Source organism: Macaca nemestrina, chromosome 10, assembly GCF_043159975.1.
Source record: "Macaca nemestrina isolate mMacNem1 chromosome 10, mMacNem.hap1, whole genome shotgun sequence".
Lineage (NCBI taxonomy): Eukaryota > Metazoa > Chordata > Mammalia > Primates > Cercopithecidae > Macaca > Macaca nemestrina.
The window spans coordinates 135,410,035-135,416,683 of NC_092134.1; positions in this window are offsets into that span (position 1 = coordinate 135,410,035).

The window sequence follows — 6,649 nt, forward strand, 5'->3', positions numbered from 1 at the left end:
GCATGTGCCACCACGCCCGGCCAATTTTGTATTTTTAGTGGAGACGGGGTTTCTCCACGTTGGTCAGGCTGGTCTCGAACTCCCAACCTCAGGTGATCCACCCGCCTCCACCTCCCAAAGTGCTGGGATTACAGGCGTGAGCCACCATGCCCGGCTACCTATTACACTTATGATATAATCCATTCACACATTCATTTACTCATTTATTCATTCATACAATTAGTATTTAGTGAACATTTTTCTGTGTGCCAGAGACTACTGTAGAATGCTTTTGCAGAAAAACAGGGAGCATGAGCATCTGCTCTTATTTTCTGACAGCTGAGGGATGAGGTGACTGTTATGGGCTGAATTGTGTTGCCTCAAATTCATGTTGAAGCCGTAACCTACAGTACTTCAGAATGGGAGTCTATTTAGAGATAGAACCTTATCAGAGGAAATTAAGTTGAAATGAGGACATTAGGAGCCTTAATTCAATCTGACTGATGTCCTGTGAGGAAATTCAGGCAGGTAATGTGGCTCATGCCTGTAATCCCAGCACTTTGGGAGGCTGAGGTTGGGTGGATCACGAGGTCAGGAGTTCAAGACCAGCCTGGCCAACATGGTGGAACTCCATTTCTACTAAAAAATACAAAAATTAGCCAGGCATGGTAGCAGGCGCCTGTAATCCCAGCTACTTGGGAGGCTGAGGCAGGAGAATCGCTTGAACCTGGGAGGTGGAGGTTGCAGCGAGCGGAGATCACGCCATTGCACTCCAGCCTGGGCAACAAAAGCAAAACTCCATCTCAAAAAAGAAAAAAAAAATTAGCCAGGTGTGGTGGCACGTGCTTATAGTCCCAGCTACTTGGGAGGCTGAGGTGGGAGGATCGCTTGAACCTAGGAGTTTGAGGTTGCAGTGAGCTATGATCATGCCACTGTGCTCCAGCCTGGGTGACAGAATAAGACCTTGTCTCAAAAAAAAATTAAATAAGTAAAAGTAGAGGATATTTGAACACACCCAAAGACACCAGGAGTGTACGTACACAGTGGGCCGACCATGTGAAGACACAGCAAGAGTGTGGCCATCTGCAAGCCAAGGAGAGAGTCCTCAGAGGATACCAACCCTGCTGGCACCTAGATATTGGACTTCCAGCCTCTACAATTGAGAGAAAATAAGTATTTGCTGTTTAAGTAACCCAGTCTGTGCTATTTTATTACAGCCCTAGCAAGCCAATCATGCAGTACTGATGTCAGTATTTGATGTACTTTCTGTGTTTGGTCAAAAGGTTTTCCATTTCGCTCTGATTTATTAATGTTAGCTGAAAGCAGACTATGCAGCAAGGTACACAAGAAAACAAGATATCCAAAGAAGGCAGTGTTCTTGCTTAGGTCCGGTAAATTACTTGGGCTTCTTAATATTTGTTCAGTCCTGGGCTGGCATCTCATCTCAAGGTGCACAGAGAGGGGGATTAGAGATGATTATTCTCCTGGTTAGCTGGCATACAGAACTATCTTCCTTGTCCTCAGATATCCCAGTAAGTTTTTCTTTGGTTCAGAGTTTCTGTGTATGGATTGCTACCTCAAATGTTCCCTAATTTGTTCTTATTCTTCTTTTTACTAAGGTTCCTACAGGTCACTTTATTTCTAGTGTAGTAAAAATACATCATATTTACATCAGAGTAATTCACTGCCCTGGTATAGTGATTAGAATGACAGTAAAGCTGGTTCCATCCATGACTACTTTTGTAGATTTTCCCAGTGTGACTTCCACCTTCCTGAGATTGTGCCCTGATCATCCTGATGCAACAGAATCATTTCATTTTTTCAGCCACTGATTTCTTCACTCTTTAGGATGGGCTATTTTGAAAGATCTGACCTTGGCCGGGTACGGTGGCTCACCCTTGTAATCCCAGCATTTTGGGAGGCTGAGGCGGGCAGACCACTTGAGGTCAGGAGTTCAGAACCAGCCTGGCCAACACAGTGAAACCCCCTCTCTACCAAAAATACAAAAAAATTAGCCAGGCATGGTGACGGGCACCTGTAATCCCAGCTACTCAGGAGGCTGAAGCGGGAGAATCACTTGAACCTGGGAGGCAGAGGTTGCAGTGAGCCGAGATCACGCCACTGCTCTCCAGTCCAGGCAACAGAGCGAAACTCCATCTCAAACAAAACAAAACAAAACAAAACAAAACCAGAAAGATCTGACCTCACCTTAACCACTGTATGTAGAATTTATCAGTTTAACTCTTAGAGATCAACTTAACCAGTTCCTCTCATTTGCCCATCCATATGAGTAGTTTTAAGCCTTGCTTGTGGAATATAATCACAATCCTAGAGAGCTTTTTAAAAAATGCCTCACCCCAGACATCCCCATGTTTAAGTTTCTGGAATTGAGAACCTCTGATCTACATTTGCTGTTGTGCAATATCATTTCATACACAAACTCAGCACTATGAGGTGGACACCTCCCGAGCAGTTGGGAAAATTACATTTGATAGCCACATTAGTTTCCTGTTCCTGCTGTAACAAATCAACGCAAAATGGCTTAGAACAACACAAATTATTTATTTTTTTTCTTTGAGACAGGAACTCACTCTGTCACCCAGGCTGGAGTGTAGTGGCACGATCTTGGCTCACTGCAACCTCAGCCTCCCAAGTAGCTGGGACTGGCATGCACTAACATGCCCAGCTAACTTTTTTGTATTTTTTGCAGAGATGGGGTTTTGCCATGTTGCCCAAGCTGGTCTCGAACTCCTGGGCTCAAGCCATCTACCTGCCTCCGCCCCCCAAAGTGCTGGGATTACAGTGTGAGCCACTGTGCCTGGCCACAAGTTAATTTGTTTATAGTTCTGGAGGTCAGAAGTCCAAAATGAGACCCAGTGCTCTGAAGTCAGGGAGGCAGCAGGGCTAGTTCCTTCTGCAGGCAGTGAGAGAAAAATCTGCTTGCTTGATTTTTCCAGCTTCTAGTGGCCACCTATATTCCTTGGCTTGTGGTCACTTCCTCTGCCTTCAAAGAGCACCTCTCCAATCTCTGCCTCTGTCATCACACTGTCTTCTCTAACTCTGACTTCTCCTGTGTCCCTCTCATAAGGATCATAAGATTACACTGAGCGTAATCACACTGGGCCCTCTTGAACAATCCGTACAATCTCCTGGACTCAAGATCTTTAAAATAATCACATTTGCAAAGTCCTTTTTGCCATATAAGGTAACATTTGCAGCCTCTGGGGATTACAGTGTGGGCATGTCTGAGGGCCATTATTCAGCATATTACAGTAACTTTTTTTTTTTTTTTTTGAGACAGAGTCTTGCTCTGTCACACAGGCTGGAATACAGTGGCACCATCTCAGCTCACTGCAACCTCTGCCTCCCGGGTTCAAGCAGTTCTCGTGCTTCAGCCTCCCAAGTAGCTGGGACTACAGGCACATGCCACCACGCCCAACTAATTTTTGTATTTTTAGTAGAGACGATGTTTCACCATGTTAGCCAGGCTGTTCTCGAACTCCTGGCTTCAAGTGATCCACCCTCCTTGGCCTTCCAAAGTGCCAGAATTACAGGCATGAGTCACTATGCCCAGCCCTTACAGTAACTTTTGACAGAAAGTATATGAGTAGAAAGATTAATCAGAATTTCATTGAATTATATTTCATTTATTTCAAGATACCTAACTTATAATGTAATATTGAAGCATGAAACCCAAAGTTACATACATAAAGCTTGTTTGATTGAGGAACCTCAACTAAGATATAAATGTGAAATGGTTTTGTTGATTTCAATACCTGCTACCGTCCAATTCTGTGAAACCCTTTTTTTCCAAGGTAGCAAGGTCTTCATTAATGAAATATTAGTCCAGTTGTACGATATTTGTGTCATTTTCAGTTACTGAAACATTTTTGACCAGGCATGGTGGCTCATGTCTGAAATCCCAGGACTTTGGGAGGCCAAGGCAGGAGGATCGCTTGAGCCTAGGAGTTTCATACCAGCCTGGGCAGCATAGCAAGACCCCCATCTCTACACAAAATTTAAAAATTAGCTATGTGGGCCGGGCGCGGTGGCTCAAGCCTGTAATCCCAGCACTTTGGGAGGCCGAGACGGGTGGATCACGAGGTGAGGAGATCGAGACCATCCTGGCTAACATGGTGAAACCCCGTCTCTACTGAAAAAAATACAAAAAACTAGCCAGGCGAGGTGGCGGGTGCCTGTAGTCCCAGCTACTTGGGAGCCTGAGGCAGGAGAATGGCATAAACCCGGGAGGTGGAGCTTGCAGTGAGCTGAGATCTGAGATCCAGCCACTGCACTCCAGCCTGGGCGATGGAGCGAGACTCTGTCTCAAAAAAAAAAAAAAAAAAAAAAATTAGCTATGTGTTGTGGTGTGTGCTTTTGGTTCCACCTACGTAGGAGGCTGAAGTGGGAGGATCAGTTGAGCCTGGGAGGTTGAGGCTGCAGTGAGATATGACCATGTCACTGCACTCCAGCCTGTGCAATAGAGCAAGACCTTGCCTCAAAAAAATAAAAAATGTTTAAAAAACCACTTTCTGCCTGGGCGCGGTGGCTCATGCCTGTAATCCCAACACTTTGGGAGGTCGAGGCGGGCGGATCACGAGGTCAGGAGATTAAGACCATCCTGGCTAACACAGTGAAACCCCGTCTCTACTAAAAATACAAAAAATTAGCCAGGCATGGTGGCGGGTGCCTGTAGTCCCAGCTACGCAGGAGGCTAAGGCAGGAGAATGGTGTGAACCCAGGAGGTGGATCTTGCAGTGAGCCGAGATGGCACCACTGCACTCCAGCCTGGGCGACAGAGCGAGACTCTGCCTCAAGAACAAACAAACGAACAAACAAAAAAAAACCACTTTCTTGGGGTTGGATATGATGAATAAAAAGAAAAAAAATTTTTTTGGCCAGGCGCGGTGGCTCAAGCCTGTAATCCCAGCACTTTGGGAGGCCGAGGCGGGCGGATCACGAGGTCAGGAGATCGAGACCATCCTGGCGAACACGGTGAAACCCCATCTCTACTAAAAAATACAAAAAAAAACTAGCCGGGCGAGGTGGCAGGCGCCTGTAGTCCCAGCTACTCGGGAGGCCGAGGCAGGAGAATGGCGTAAACCCGGGAGGCAGAGCTTGCAGTGAGCTGAGATCCGGCCACTGCACTCCAGCCTGGGCGACAGAGCAAGACTCCGTCTCAAAAAAAAAAAAAAAAAAAGAAAAGCCCACAAGTATATGAGAAATCGTACAAATTTGATAAGTGATATATCAAACCAAACTATCCTTATAACAATTTTTTTTTTTTGAGACAAGGTCTCACTCTGTTGCCCAAGCTGAAGTGCAGGGCCGTGATCTCAGCTCACTGCAGCCTCAACTTCCCAGGCTCAAGTGATCCTCCAAACTCAGCCTCTCGAGTACCTGGGACCACAGGTGCACACCATTACACCCAGATAATTTTTTTATTATTTGTAAAGATGAGGTCTAGCCATGGTGCCCAGGCTGGCCTTAAACTCCTGGGCTCAAGTGATCCTCTCGCCTCAGCCTCCCAAAGTGCTGGGACTGCAGACATAAGACACTGTGCCCAGCCTATTTTTTAATTTATTTCTAGAGAAGGGGCCTCACTATGTTGCCCAGGCTGCAGTGCAGCAGCTATTCACAGTGTGATCATAGGACACTACAGCCTCGAACTCCTGGCCTCAAATGATCCTCCCTCCTCAGCTCAGGAGTAGCTGGGTCTACAGGTTTATGTCACGTAGCCTGGCCTAATAATATTTTAAATTAATAAAGTCTCAAAATCTCGAAAAAGAACAACAAAGTTGGAGGACTCACACTTTCTGATTTCAAAATGTACCACAGAGAAAGAGTAACCAAGACAGTGTGATATTGGCATAAAAATAAACATATAGATCAGGCTGGGCGAGGTGGATCACACCTGTAATCCCAGCACTTTGGGATGCCAAGGTGAGCGGATGACCTGAGATCAGGAGATCAAGACCAGCCTGGCCAACGTGGTGAAACCCAGTCTCTACTAAAAATACAAAAATTAGCCGGGTGTGGTGGCACACACCTATAGTCCCAGCTACTCGGGAGGCTGAGGCAGGAGATCGCTTGAACCCAGGAGACAGAGGTTGCAGTGAGCCAAGATCACACCACTGCACTCCAGCCTGGGCGACAGAGCAAGACTTCACCTCAATAAATAAATAAATAAACAAACAATCAAATAAATGTATAGATCAATGTAATAAGCGAATTCAAAAATAAACATTCACATTAATAGTCAATTGATTATTAACAACTCAATAGGGAAAGAATGGTCTTTTCAACACATGTTGCTTGGACGACTAGATAGCCGTATGCAAAAGAATTAAGTAGGACCCCTATCTAAAATCATATAGAAAAAAATGTATATTTTTTAAGTCACAGAAACTTTTATTGGAAAGGAATGAGCTGCAGCTCAGTGACGACCACTGCACGTAACTAAATGGGTGAGGTGGGGATACAGGTAGGCACCAAGGGCTGGCCCAAGACCAGAGCTAGTGACTGCTGGGGCCTGATTGCAAGGCCTTGGGTCATAGGCCCTTCGGGCTGGTGTGTGTGGGCCCAGTAGAAATACAAAAACTCTGGGCTGGGCGCGGTGGCCACGCTGGCACACACCTGTAATCCCAGCACTTTGGGAGGCCGAGGCAGG